Source organism: Xenopus laevis, chromosome 3L (assembly GCF_017654675.1).
Source record: "Xenopus laevis strain J_2021 chromosome 3L, Xenopus_laevis_v10.1, whole genome shotgun sequence".
Classification (NCBI taxonomy): domain Eukaryota; kingdom Metazoa; phylum Chordata; class Amphibia; order Anura; family Pipidae; genus Xenopus; species Xenopus laevis.
The window spans coordinates 77593211-77608063 of record NC_054375.1 but is presented as its reverse complement, the minus strand read 5'-3'; the positions used below and the strand labels follow the sequence as shown (position 1 = coordinate 77608063).

Below are 14853 nucleotides of genomic sequence, written 5' to 3'. Positions count from 1 at the left end.
TGCTGCAATGCAGCCTTTACAGGAAATAAAACAGTGGCACCTACTGGTGATCAAGTGTACATGTACAAAATAAATATATTATACCAAACAGCTATGTAGCTGTAAAAGTCTCAATGTCCTGATTGAGTGTCCATATGTAAAATCCATTATCATCTCATTTGTTTGTATACCATAATCCAAAAGAAATCCATATATATTTACAAAAAGACAACTTGTATACAAAATAATTTTGTTCAAAATACTATTACAAACTTATATATGACATGTAATAGTTTATTACTCACTGACTAGGATATGGAGAAGGACCTCTCTATCTCACTTGTATAATGTAGAACAACTGAAATAAGACATTATTAAAGGTCATCAAAGGTATCTTAATAAACTACTATCAAAGCTATGCTAAATAATGATTCAACAAACTGAGCCTTTCTGCTGTTGACTTTTCACTGCTTCCTATTTTTTAATTTCTATAACACATTTATCTAATACATGTGGGCAGTGGAAAGGTGCTACATATAAGACCAGGGACAGACTAGATATTTAAGCACTGTGTACAAGTCTCTTAAAGGAGAAGGAAAGGTTAAAACTAAGTAAGCGTTATCAGAAAGGTCTATATAAATACACAGGTAAACCCTAAAAGTAGTGCTGCTCTGAGTCCTCTGTCAAAAGAAACACAGCATTTCTTTTCTTCTATTGTGTACATATGAACTTCTGTATCAGACTTCCTGTTTTCATCTTAAACCTCCAGGGCAGGGCATGAGCATGCTCAGTTTGCTCCTCTCTGCCTCTCCTCCTCCCTTTTCCTTCCTTCCTCCTCCCCTTCCTGCTGTAATTTGAGCCCAGAGCTATGAGTAAGCAGGGATAGACTCAGGCAGGAAGTTATGTCACATCAAGCTAATATGGCAGCTGCTAGAGTGTTTCTAGAGTGGTTTACTCATGTATGGTAAAGCATTCTACAGAATAAATAAAGCATTCTAGCTTGTACTATTGTGGTTAATATATTAGCAATAAACTGCCTTAGCTTTCCATCTCCTTTAAAATATCCTGCACTGTTCGTTAGTGGCACGTCTTATGTGCATATGCGTCTTTTGCATGCATGGCGAGTTCATGGAGGCTACCCCAGAAAGAAAGTTACCGCCACGGCACATCTTCTTTGCAGGGCGTGGAGTTCAGGAGGGGGCCCAGGGTTTGCCGGGAGGGGGGCCCTGTGACAGCAGCTGACTCTGTGTGGGCCTAAAGCAAAAGGTGACTGTTATAGGCAGAAGTGCACACCTAGACCAGAATCCACTTACTTCCCTGGGGTTTGGGATTGCCTAATATGACACACCCTTTGCAAGTTGTGATGAGTGCAACTTAATCGTTCCTGCAGTTATGAATTTTTGTAAGAAATGCCACATTGTGCTACCATTGTGCTATAATAATAATAAATTGTCTGTACAAGAAAGTATATTTTAAAAGTATAAGTATAATTCTATCCCAAATTACAATTACTTATTCAGGTCATTGAATCAAACGTGAAAGCGAAATAATTCTGAAACTGACAATTGTTGAAGTTTGCTTGCCTTGAGGTGCAATAAGAAGATGCTTAGGATATTACTTATGGCATATTTTAATATATTTGTTTATCTATATCCCCTTTACTTGAACTCTTATCTCATTTCGTAACGCTCAGTGTCATTGGTCATCTTGTAATTATGAAATGTCATTATTTAAAAGCTAGAAGGAACTTTGCCTTGTAAAGTAACTAACACAAAAATAGTCAATGTGAAATGTAGAGAACAATTTTTATTCCACTGATGTCAAATTATAGTATTTGGCAAAGGTAAACATAATCTATTTAGTCAATCTCTTATAATCTTTTCTGTCTCAGTTACACTTTTTTTTTTTTTTTACTGTTTATACTATATTAAATTACTCTGAATCTCTAAAGCAATTAAGGTGTAACATATAAGCACTGTAGGAAGCTGATGGAATTCTGAAGGTGCAATGGACTGCACATTAAGTTGCAGCAACTGGACTACTATAATTTTGTATAAATTCTGATTATTTAAAGGTATTATATAGGAATGCTATTTGAACCGAGTCATGCCTGCTGTAGATTGTTTTGAATTGTATTCTACAATACAGCAAGAACCTTGATCTTGTTACCAAGCAAGGTTTAAAGGGATTCTGTCATCGAAAAACATGTTTTTTTTCCAAAACACATCAGTTAATAGTGCTACTCCAGCAGAATTCTGCACTGAAATCCAATTCTCAAAAGAGCAAACAGATTTTTTTAATATTCAATTTTGAAATCTGACATGGGGCTAGACATTTTTTCAATTTCCCAGCTGCCCCCAGTCATGTGACTTGTGCCTGCACTTTAGGAGAGAAATGCTTTCTGGCAGGCTGCTGTTTTTCCTTCTCAATGTAACTGAATGTGTCTCAGTGGGACATGGGTTTTTACTATTGAGTGCTGTTCTTAGATCTACCAGGCAGCTGTTATCTTGTGTTAGGGAGCTGCTATCAGGTTACCTTCCCATTGTTCTTTTGTTTGGCTGCTGGGGGGAAAAAGGGAGGGGGTGATATCACTCTAACTTGCAGTACAGCAGTAAAGCGTGATTGAAGTTTATCAGAGCACAAGTTACATGACTTGGGGCAGCTGGGAAATTGACAATATGTCTAGCCCCATGTCAGATTTCAAAATTGAATATAAAAAATCTGTTTGCTCTTTTGAGAAATGGATTTCAGTGCAGAATTCTGCTGGAGCAGCACTATTAACTGATTCATTTTGAAAAAAATGTTTTTTCCCATGACAGTATCCCTTTAAGCATTTGGCTTAAAGCTATAAGAGGAAATATAAGAAAGGCAATAACAGAGGAAGTACTGTATATCTAGCCATAACGTTTCCTTTAGGGTCATTCACAGTAAAGGGAAACAAAAGCCCAGTACAGAAACACATAATTTGAATTATTTGCACTACTTCTTACCCAGGCTGATGCTTGTGTTAATGTGGATGAGTGAATTTTACAATCCTGTTAGTATAGTCATCTTCTTTAAAGCATATTTTCCTCAAATGTACAGACTCTGAAATACACAGAAGCCATGAAGTCTCAGCATAAAAATCCATAACATTTGAAGTAAGTTGCTGAAGAATATTTCAGTAACAATTCTCCTATTCATTTGTATCCCATTTATTTGCCCGAGAAGTGTCTTACCATATAGGAGTCATTTACAAAGGTCAGTGTGCAAAGTGCTGTGCTCCAAATTGTGTCTACTGCAAGTTGCATCTAGCAGTATTAGATTTGTCACTATGGGAGCATGCAATCCAAATGGTGTCTAAGATTTGTCACTATGGGAGCATGCAATCCAAATGGCATCTGAGTCACTAGACACAAGTCTGCCTTGGAAGCTACCACCAGATCCAGAGGGTACTGTACCTTTGCACCAATATGCACAGTTGTGCATTATTCAACAGAAGAGCCGAGGCGCAACCATATGGAAGTGCAGGAGTGTGGTTGAATGGAAGTACCATAATGAATTGCTTCAATATATGTTCTTAAGCTACCACCAGGTCCAGAGGGTTCCCAAGTGCCAACATTGTGCACTATTTAACAGAAAAGGCATGACACTTTGGCAACCTTGTAAAAGTGCAGCAGTGTGTTCGAATTTAGGTACCATGATGAATTGCATCAATATGTGTTCGCTGGCACCTAATGGTTTTCCACTTGACCACCCATTTTTACTTAATTTTAGCTTACTTTCATTTTTTTGTTCATAAGAAATAATGATTCTCGCTAATAGCAGTCTTTAGTGCTTGTAAAATATAAGATAGAAGATATTTGCTTAGAACAAGGATGCACTTTTTTTAAAAACTCATTCACGAGTGGTCTATTATATGCTCGGTGCAGCTGCGGCTGCATTGTACATTGCTCCACTTCAGAGACAGAACTGTGTGTTCATTGCTATTTAAATATTAACTGTCATCCCACAAGGTCCATGCTGTTATAGAGGTCTTTGATCTGAAATGTCGATTCATTTTTAGACTTAGGGAACCTGAGCTGAACTAAAAGATATGATCAAAGGTTTATATCTATGAAAACATCACCATTCAGAGAGAGACGGGGAAGGGGGGATATTGTGATTTGAACTGTATTTCTCCTGTATGTGCGAACAGATGGCTGCTGTGAATGGCTACTGTCTACTAGTACTCTTTCTTTCTTTTCCTAGACTTCAGTATTTTAAATTGGGCACCCACATTTTGGTTTGTCAGGGTCCTGGCACCTCATAACCTATATTGCTAACTTCTGTTTTCACAACTTTTTTCTTATTTATAAACCACTTAAAAGTCATTGGTTAGTACCTAATGTTGCAGATCTCTGCCCTCTTACTTCTTGACAAAGCCATTTTTTTGTATCCATAACCTTATCTCTTGCTCATCCTGACAAACTGTCAGAATCCAATGTACAAAGTACATCTCTTTCCTTCTGTCTTTTGACTATGATCTTTTTCTCATATTCTTATCCAGTGCCTTTGTAAGAGTTAAAATATGGCAGCAAAAAAACTAAGGCTGAAAAGTTTGGTCTTGAACCCCTGATCTTCCAGTACTGGCTCTTAAAGATCACCTTTACTGATAAAAACTGTTTAATGGCAAGTCCAAGGTGCAAGATACATCAAATTACTTACTCCAGAATTTCTACAGACGTGGCATAAAATGTCAGTGCATCAAAAAGCAGTAATTTCAATATCTACAAATATTTTTTCTGTTAACTATTTACAAGTGAAAAGGTTTTTTTGGCTTTCATTTCACAGATGTTTTTTTCATGGGTTATTTTTAACAAGCCTGTCATTGATTTGTGCAGAAAGGTGAATGTGCTTCTTGGCAAGCCTGTTCACTTTTGGTTAATTCTCAGAGACTTGACTAAGGAGAAGTTTTTCATTTTTTACATCTTAAGAACTGTAAATTCTATCATGTTCACCTTTTTCATCTAAATGAAATCTGCCTATCTGCTAGGAGAAATGCATATTTCAGATGGGGACATAGCAGTGTTTTGTAAAGGGGAAGAATGCCCCCCGACCTCACAAATCTATTTGCCTTTGAATACAGCTCAAAACCGTGTTTGCATCTTCACTATTTCAGAATTTGTTTTTTTCATGAAAATAATGCTTCTCTGTATAATGCGCTATTGAATAATTCCATGCAAATTTGCTCCTGGACAGTACCCATGGCAACCAATCAAATGTTTGCTTTCATTGTTCTACCTGCAGCTGTCTGAAAAAAAAAGGTAATCGCTGACTGGTTGCTAGGAGTCCTGCCCAGGTGCAAATTTGCTCCATTGTTTATAAACGAGCCCCTCTTTCTCTTAGGAGGCACTGTGCTCACATACAAACCAAGGGCACACATACATGCTAGGTGACAGCAGCTAGTATCCTGTTACACTTAGAACCATTATTTTCTTTCGGGTCATCTGTGACACATTACAAAACTTTGGAAACTACTACTCAAAAACATTTGAGTAGTGATGAACTAAAAACCTGCTTTGAAAGTCAAGATATTAACTGTACTAAAATTCATAAATACTGGGAATCCTTTGACTCCTGGTTCTCCTTATATATGAGTTAGAACTTCCATATTTTTATGTGTTATATGAGTAAAAAAAGATGTTTTGGATTGCATACTTTATTCTACAGTGCCGATTTTGAGATATTTTTGGGAGTTTACAGTAACAATTCAGTTTTAAGTGCATATAGGAGTAGCTGGTATCTGACTTGCTAAAAGTGAGACTTGTCAAAAAAAGATGTGCTTTATACTTGTTTAAGATGTTAACAAAAAAGAATAGGCACATGCAGTAATACACCGCTTGTAAAACCTGTCTTCCATTCTTTTTGTTCCAAAATAAGGTGTTGCATTATTCATTAATCTGAAATCGTTCATATTCCTTGCTAAAAGTCAACTCAATGTATCTATTTCATTGAAGTGACACTGACACACATAAATCAATTTTCTGACTTGTTACAAGAAATTGTGTATCAAGCATAATTCACTTGTTCTAAACTAGTAGTGTACTTATAAGCAAAAAATGTTTTACTCTTAGGAGCTGATATATTCCACGTTAGTACTTTGTCACTAACTCGAAGCATTACAAATTCAAAGTTACGCTATAGGAAGCCTAATATCCCATTTGTAAATAAAGTATTAATTTAATGTAAGACATATTGACATTGGTTATTCTCTTTATAGATGAAAATAGGACAGACATTAAGAACAGGTTTCTGTTGCACCCTGCACCCTCTATCACTTCCTGACTTGTGTGTCTGAATGATGTGCACTTTAGAGGATGGGTAGTTAACCTTGTTGTACATAAAATGTATTACAACTAAAATAATTTAGAAACTTTAGTCAAATGACCGTTATAACAAATGAGAATGGGCACATGCGGCACTACACAGCATTGTATTCATGGGGCACATGCCAGTCTGTACTCTCCATCTTGGAGACCTGTAGCAATTCAGAAAAATGCAGGTCAAGGTGGTTTGTGCCCCTTTTTTTCACTTTCCACTATGCCCTCTGTACTTTGTAAATTAACCCTGTGATTTTTTTATTTTTTTTAAATTACAGCTATGAATTTATCTCGAAGATATAGTTTTGATGGAAATGTCTGATGGTTGCTGTGGAAAGTGCACTGTGCATTAGTCTGCAATTAAGTTAGGGCAGAAAGATGACCATTATTAGGTAAGACTTTATAGAGTAAGGCTGTCAGTACTACTGGTACAAGTAATGCACTGCTGAAATACATCAATTTCTGAAATGTTAAAGTGAATATAAGAACTGGGAAGATGAAAAAAAATGTTGATCCATATGTGTTCCCAATTTATTAACAAAGTATGACAACTTATACAAAGTCCAGATAATAAGATCATGATTCATGAATCAATGATAACTTTTTAATCGCGGGAAAAATAATGAATCCAATTTTCCATTCATTTTAATATGACTGATTTTTTTTAGATTTTTAAAAATGAATCACACACAATCACAGAAAAAATTGCCCTATATCTATCTTTACAATGTTTTGTAGAAATCTGTTTTTTCTGAATAATAAACTTTCATTACTGGTCACAGAAAAATAAGAATTGAACTTGACCTGCATCTAAAAGACTTTAGAGCTGATTTACTTACACCAGCGCAAGATGATCTTAATGCTATTAGGAGTAAAATTGGAAGCTAGTAGTGCACCTGACACTAAAGCAGAGCTTATTTGTTCTGAATGATAGTGCTAACTGTGCCATCTGGAAGCAGGCATAGAGTGCACCTCAACACTTGCCTCAATGATATTAAGAGAAGGGGGTGTGCCAAGGGATACTCTTTTCACTTCAAAGAGTGAAGTTAATAGTGAAGTTCCGCCACTAGAGTGAAATTCCGCCACTCTCCATTCATTTCTATGGGATTTTTATAGGCGTATTTATCAAAGGGTGAACTTTCACCCATTGATAAATACGCCTTTCAAAATCCCATAGAAATTAATTGAGAGCTGCGGAATTTCACTCTAGTGGCAGAACTTCACTCTTTGATAAATTTACCCCTATGTCTCTCCCATGTGCAATCAGTCATGTTTGTAGTGCTGTATACACAGACGGGTGCAACTCTTTCAGCTCCATTTAAGCTACAGCAAGCATAACATGGGCATGACAACTATATATATATTTTTTTTTTTACACATTACACCGTGTCCCCTTATAAAAGAGAACTTTGCTCTAAAAAATATTGTTTTATAATTCAGCATCTCACCTATTTGCTGAGGTCAACTTCTTCAGTTTCCTGGCATGAGCTCCATTTTCCTGTCCTCATTTTACAGACATGGGCAACTTCGTCAGATGGTTTTTTGCAGCAAATATTCGCATTTTTGAAAAGTTTTGTCTCGCCAGATGAATACTGGTGAAGTTTTGCTGCAAAGCTTAGTCAGCACGAACATTTCAATCAAATTTACTCTAGCGTTACTTTCTTTCTATCCAAACTTCTTTAACATACTTATGCGTACGTGAATTTAAATATGGTGGGTACATACAGGTCATATATATGGCTTTATTAGCGATCGTTGGTGAAATTGCTGAAGTGGCCACTTATTATTAAATATGTCCAAGGAAGCAAAATAAAGACAAAAGTAATCCTCTATTGTCCTAGACATGAGCCTATCCTAAAACAAATATGGAATGAGCTTCAAATGTTTAAAAGAAGTGTAAATAACATATATTTAACCTTTATAACTATAAAACATAATCCAACTTTAAAATATTAAAAAACGTCAGCGTTTTGTCTTTTGTAAGGACTTTATTGGCATACAGGATATGAAGTCACTCAAAATGTTGAGGATGTAGATTCATCTTATCAATTCTCCAGGTACAGTATGACCTGGCGAAAAGGGTAACTGACTGGAAAGTTCGCACTTTGAAAAATTTGAGGAGTAACGAACGTTTGCCTGAGCGATAATTCACCTAGCAAAACAGAGTGAAAAATCTCTAGCGCTGAGCTTTTGAGCTAGCAAGTTGCTTTGCCTTTTAATAAATTGGTGATGTCCCTGCGAATTGTCATTTTGGAGACTTTTCACAAAAAAAAAAAGGCCAATTTTGCATTTAGTAAATCTGCCCCATAGTATCAACAGGGTATCCAGATAAGTTCAGTACTGCCTTTGTGAAGTCATGCTTTCAGTTTTATTAATATCACCATGGAATAAAATGAATAGGCATTTTGCTTAAAAACAATGTAGCAGAAATTAAGGCAAACTGTGTATAATTTCTACAGCCTTAGCGGTATTAAAAATATGATATACTGTTTGTTAGAAAATCTTATTCTGCACTACTGACAAGCATTATTTACAACATTGCATTTTCAACATGCACATGCAATTTTTATGTTACTATTCTATATATATATATATATATAGATCCTGAATACACAATTGAAAGAATGCACAGTACAAACCCATTGCCTGTGATGATAAATCACCCAAAATCAGCCTTGTGTGAAAAGCTTGCTCAAAAGCTTCTTGATGACTTCAGAATGAAAATGGGCTACAGAAGCAATTACACAGATTTTTGAAATATCCACATAATAACAGCATTGTGTTTTTTTAAGGATCATTTAGTACTGGGCAATTGAGTGCATTGAATATGGCAATTGTTATGTAGAGCTTTTTTCTTTCTTGTAGCAATTGCGAATGGATAGGATATTACAAAATGCCATTTCAGTTAGTCAGTGTTTTTGTCAGCACCCTACTGTTGTGAAACATGCACATGCAATGCCATTATTTATGCATGAACAGTAATTATATGATAATGCTCTTCTCGTTTATTTTACTACTGGCTCAGTTTATAAGACATCTGCTACTAACATGTTATCATCTTGGAAACGAGCAGTATAGATAACAACAAATATGTAGATCCGCTGGAAATAATAAAGTTCAATATTTGAGGTAATGGCTTCGAGTTTGTGCATATTCAGCCTGACCGTTTTACTTTACTGACACAATGTATTTCTGAAGGTAAAAAGACTTTTGATTATGAAAAACACTACCTTATCTTTATGCAAGGATACCGGGGATAGGGGTTTAAATCTTGTAGCTCTTTCACATATAAACATTAAATAAGATAAAAAATATATTGTGTTAACATCAAAAGGCAATATTCATTTTATGTGCAATGTGCAGACTTTTTTTTTTCAAGTCAAACATCCTGATTTTTTGTCAGATCAGGTTGAATGGATTGCTAATTTCCATATCAAAATCAATGGAAATTGCAATTACCATGCAACAAAATATATAATCAAGCGCAAATTGAATCCCTTTGATTAATCTATTGTTGGCATAGGGGCTTTTAAAAGCATTTTAAACATAGGAAAAATGACTGCATTTTATGTTGGAATAATGACATGTATAGTTAGAAATGATACATTAATAGTTTGTTATATTAAAAAATCTCAACCTTTTGTAACCCATTCCCTGTTATTCCCTATTCTGTATTTGTTACGTATTGTCACTTTGAGATAGCATGGCAAGATACATGGGGATTATTTATCAAATGAAGTGGAGAGTAGTTTGGGCTGTGGATCTCATAGTTACAAATAGTTGAGACTGAAAAAAGTCACATCCTTCAAGTTCAAACTTTTTCTCAAATTAATCCTTCCTAAGATGTAGATGATTAACAGAACAATATCCCCTCTCTATAATTTGCCTCAGAAGAGGATAACAATCCTTCTTGACAGCAATCAGGCCAGTCCCCAGGTCTTTGTGAATTGCAGATTTGCAACCAAAGTCACAAGTATATAAGGTTGATGACACAGGAGGAGATTTGTCACACATAGTTAAATCCTTACTATTGGGGCCGATAAATATCCTGAAAAAAAACACCTTCCATTGAACAACATTATGAGCTCCGAAAGTATACATAGTTCTCATGGCGATCTGGCTTAGCAACAAGTTATCAATATTATGATATACCTTCAAAATAAATACTTAGCCAACAGATAATGTACAGTATATCATCATAAGTGACCTATTAAAGAATATGATCATATTGACAAATATATATGTGAGTATATATTACCCATTGATCTTAAGACACCATTTTGTGATGGTCTGTGTGCTTCCTCAGAGATCACATGACAGAAAATAATGCAGATCTAACTGTAACAGGAAGAAGTATGGAAATTAAGATAGACATTTACTGGCTGATGTAAACCAGCAAATATGTGTGACCTTGCTTGTGTGTGAGCACAGTGAATTGTACATTTCAGGGGTCAACCCTTAGTACTAAAAATGGCAACTACTACTAGAAAAGTATACTATTATGGAGATAGTTTCTTTACATATGGGCTGCTATAGTCTCCCTTTGACAGGATTTATTGGTTATATGTGGACTACTTATAGCTCAGATATAGGAAGTTCATCTTGCTGCAGTATATAAGTATAGGCTCTAAAATGTAGTTGATACCCCTTTTAGAATTAGTAAACTACTACTTGTATATTGCTTGAATATTTGGTTAGAATTTGTTTTTATTTTTAAGCAAAAAAATGTGTATTGATTTCTATAGCTCAGTGTTAAGGATTGTTTATGCAAGCCACAGCATGGTATCTACCTCTGTGTAATGACAACACCACTCAAAATTCTGGTATGTGCCCCCAAGAACATCTCGTAAAGTACATAAATGTTCTAGTAAGATGCAAACATAATGTTCTTTAGTGGGAACACTTCTGCCATGAGAAAAGGCTTGTCTCAGGATGCACACTACCAGGGACAACGTTGTTTTATAAATGTTTGGACATTTTAAGACTAAAATTTAGTAAATAAACACTTAAATAGCCCAGAAGGGCTAATTTAGGGCTAATTTAAATATTGCTGTCACTACTATTATACATTGCAAATCTACCTTTACTATTATACTGCAATCAGTATGGATAGTATAGTGTCTGTGTTTATGTTTACCATACTGATGTGCTTACATCAAGCTCTACAGCAATCATCACTTACAGGAAAATGATATATGCCTTTCTTTTTGTGGTTTTGTTTCAGAAAAATATAATTTTAGATATTGCAAACACAGTAATCCATTGCTAGGGCACCAATATCAGTCATGAAATAACTCTAGAAGTACTTCAGTGCATTCACAGAATTTTTCTGGAGTAGTATTAGGCCAGTATTTTCTAAAACTGTTCTTAGGGCTCTCAACAGTACTTGGTTTCTTGATGTCCTTTCTATAGCACAGGTGAATCAGTCTGCTGCACCCATCTATTTAGTTATTCACCTGCTCTGTATGGGTTTATCTTTAAGGACAGATTTGCAAGCCAACGTCCTTAGAGAGGAAATCATTTACACAGACTAATCAAGTGAATAAGTATTATAAAGGATGCTTAATTAATATTATTCAAGAAATGTTAAAGGCAGTTCTCCACGTTTAACTCTATTTAGTTTGGGCTGGTGTGGTTTTTGAATGGGCCTAGTTACCACGCTATTGGGGAAATGTAATACGTTTCCGTTGTGAACGTTAGCAACAATGTTTCCTTTTGACAGTTTACAGACATATGAGCAGTGTATGTAATAAAATTTCACAATGGCAAAGCATATTTTACATCAATAATTCATATTTCACAATGCATTTTTTTTTGCATTAGACGGTTATTTAATTTAACTGCAAATAACTCATTTATAAGGCCTGCATAAAAGTGCTGTTTTCTTTGAACACAAAAGCAATTTTCTTCACATACACTACACATTTTATGCAGTTTTGCTGCAAAAAAGTTAAATGTGTAGCTGTCCCTCCCCCAGCTTATCTGGACGGGCTTAAATTAACATTTTTCATTGAAAGATGTGCTAGAAGTAGCACTGGAAGAAAAAATAGAATAATCATGTCCCTTTATACCTGTGCTGTTATTATTTTTTTTGTGAACAAGTATAAATTCAAGGCAAAAACTACCAGTTACTAGTGATGGGCGAATTTATTCGCCATGCGCGAATTCGCGGCGAATTTGCGCGATTCGCGCCGAGCGAATAAATTCGCGAAACGCCCGCGAAAATTCGCGGTAAAAATTCGCCGGCGTCAAAAAAAATTTTTTTTTCGAAAAAGTCGCCGGCGTCAAAAACGGGCGCCGGCGCCAAAAACGGGCGCCGGCGTCGAAAAAAACGGGCGCCGGCGTCAAAAACGGGCGCCGGCGTCAAAAACGAGACGCCGGCGCCGTTTCGCGAATTTTTCGCCGTTTCGCGAATTTCGCGCGAAATTCGCGAATTTTTCGGCGAAGCGAAACGGCGCAAATTCGCCCATCACTACCAGTTACATCACTGTGCATGTGTTATAAACGCATAATTAAAAGCCACTGTATTACATTACATTCAGTCCATGTGTATTCATTTATGTTGTAGAGCAAGGTTGAAAATGTGGCTCTAGGCCTTTATACATTGCAGATAAAGCTTGTAGTCTATTTCATGTTAGCACATTTTCATCAATTAAAGTGGATGACCCACTGAGTAACTCACCTGAGCTCATTAAATCCTGACTTGTGAGTAGCAACAGTATTGGGAATCAGCCAAAAATGTTTTGTACAAAAAAGTTGTTGCTACCTGTGGTTTAGAAGGGATGCAGTGCCCTTGCTGAGGTCTTCTATTAATACTATGATAGACAAATTTCAATACTTCTCATAGTGTCAGACCCTAGCAACAAAGATTTGTCCAGTACTTAAATATATATATATATATATATATATATATCTATATATCTATCTATATATCTATATATATATCTATATATCTATATATCTATATATATATCTATATATATATATATATCTATATATATATATATATCTATATATATATATCTATATATATATATATCTCTATCTATATATATATATATATATATATATATATATCTATATATCTATATATCTATATATATATATATATATATATATATATATATATATATATATATATATATCTATATATATATATCTCTATCTTTAAGCATTGCTCATATATATCATTATAGTACACAAGAGCCATGAATATCCTGTAAATTATAGCCTCATAAACGGTGCTTAGTAATGTCATCGGCTATTATCGGAGCTTACTCACTCTGATAATAGCCGATTTGTGCGATTCAAATTCAGCCAAAAACTGACCAATTCAATCGAAAATGAACCTAATCGGCCAAAAAAACACTTTAATTTCATTTCGGTTGGTCTTTTTGAATTCGAATTTGAAGTTTTTCAAATTTGAAATCCGACCCTTGATAAATATGCCCCTAACAGTTGACCTTTGATAAATAACCCCCCTACTGTATATTTCAAATAATCCAATAAAAAGAGAATAAAAAAACAGTATTTTCTACCCATGAATCAGCAATTATTCACACTTATTTTTCTATTTCCAAGGAAAGCAACATTATACATAAATAATAATGCTAGTATGGCAAATACCCTGTTCAAATTAATAGCACACTTTTGTAAATGGCTAAAATGCCCACATCCATAGAAATACAGGCAGTCCAGACCAGGATAGAAATAGACAGAATATTTAATTGTGTGTAAAATGTTTTACTCATATTAAAACATTTTCAATAGTTTGAGTCTCCTCATGGTGCCTACATGTTAGTAAAACAAATAATCTCGACACTGACAAAAGCCTGACAACGCAATTTCAAATGATGGAAACATAATTGTACTTTACAGTAACCATTCTTCTCATCTGAATTCTTGTTTCCAAGTCTCTCAAGATTTTTCATCTATCTTTTTCTAGCAGATTCATTTTAGTCATTTGTCTCCCAGTGATCTTTCCATAGTTTTCTTTGCAGCTGAAACTAAAGGTATCAGTCATGCTCTGCATTACAAGTGTACAAGTTCAATGGCCATTCACAGGAATTCTTAGGTATCCACAATATAAAGTCATTTCCTTAAACAGCAGCAGAAGTTTTTTTTAGACTTTATTCTCTGGTGACATTTATGGGTTTTTAACTAACCCTGTTTTAACCTGAAATATTTAAGGAAAATTACATGTCTCCAGTACTCAAACAGGACATTACTGAATTAGAGAGTTTCCAGAGAAGCGCAACTAAGCTTGTGAAAGGTATGGAAAATTGAGAGGAAAGACTGGCCAAGTTGGGGTTGTTCACACTGCAGAAGAGGCACTAAAGGGGTGATCTAATAACTATGTATAAATATATAAGGGGATCATATAATAATTTCTCTAATGCTTTATTTACCAGTAGGTCTTTCCAGCTGACCCAAGGTCACCCATTCCAATTAGAAGAAAGGAGGTTCCGCCTAAATATTCGGAAGGGGTTTTTTACAGTGAGAGCTGTGAAGATGTGGAATTCTCTCCCTGAAT

At 35.3% G+C, this 14853-nt stretch overlaps 1 protein-coding gene across 3 annotated transcripts in view; it reads left to right on the top strand.

The window, feature by feature from the left end:
- grm8.L (glutamate receptor, metabotropic 8 L homeolog) overlaps nt 1–14853 on the top strand; it is a 435368-nt gene that overhangs the window by 145279 nt on the left and 275236 nt on the right. The window contains exon 1 of one of the 3 annotated variants that reach the window (XM_018252590.2): nt 6611–6712. The exons of the other annotated variants lie outside the window; for them this stretch is intronic. The gene's annotated coding sequence lies outside the window, so the exon portion shown is untranslated. Of the gene's footprint in view, nt 1–6610; nt 6713–14853 lie in introns of those variants that run through there. 3 annotated transcript variants of the gene reach the window in all.